Genomic DNA, 246 nt, shown 5'->3' with positions numbered 1-246 from the left:
AAGAGAAAGAAAAAAGAAAGAGAGAAAGAGGTAAAGAAAGAAAAAGAAGAAGAGAGAAAGAAAAAAGAAAAGGGAGATAAAAAGAGAGAAGAAAGGAGAGAGAAAAAAAGGGGCAAGAGAAAGAAAAGAGTGGAGAAAAAGGAAGCAGGAGAGAAAGAAAAAAGACAGAAAAGGAGAAAAAGGAAAAAAGAAAAAGGACAGAGGAAAAAAAGAGAGAAAAAGAGGAGATAAAGGGAAAGATAATGA

The 246-nt window shown here is 32.9% G+C and overlaps 1 protein-coding gene across 3 annotated transcripts in view; it reads right to left on the bottom strand.

The window, feature by feature from the left end:
- The window catches only part of LOC102370400 (serum paraoxonase/arylesterase 2), an 86,173-nt gene that overhangs the window by 15,174 nt on the left and 70,753 nt on the right, over positions 1–246 (bottom strand). The gene's annotated exons all lie outside the window — the stretch shown is intronic.

This window comes from Alligator sinensis, unplaced genomic scaffold (genome assembly GCF_000455745.1).
Source record: "Alligator sinensis unplaced genomic scaffold, ASM45574v1 scaffold196_3, whole genome shotgun sequence".
Taxonomy (NCBI): domain Eukaryota; kingdom Metazoa; phylum Chordata; order Crocodylia; family Alligatoridae; genus Alligator; species Alligator sinensis.
This window is presented reverse-complemented; position numbering and strand designations above follow the sequence as displayed.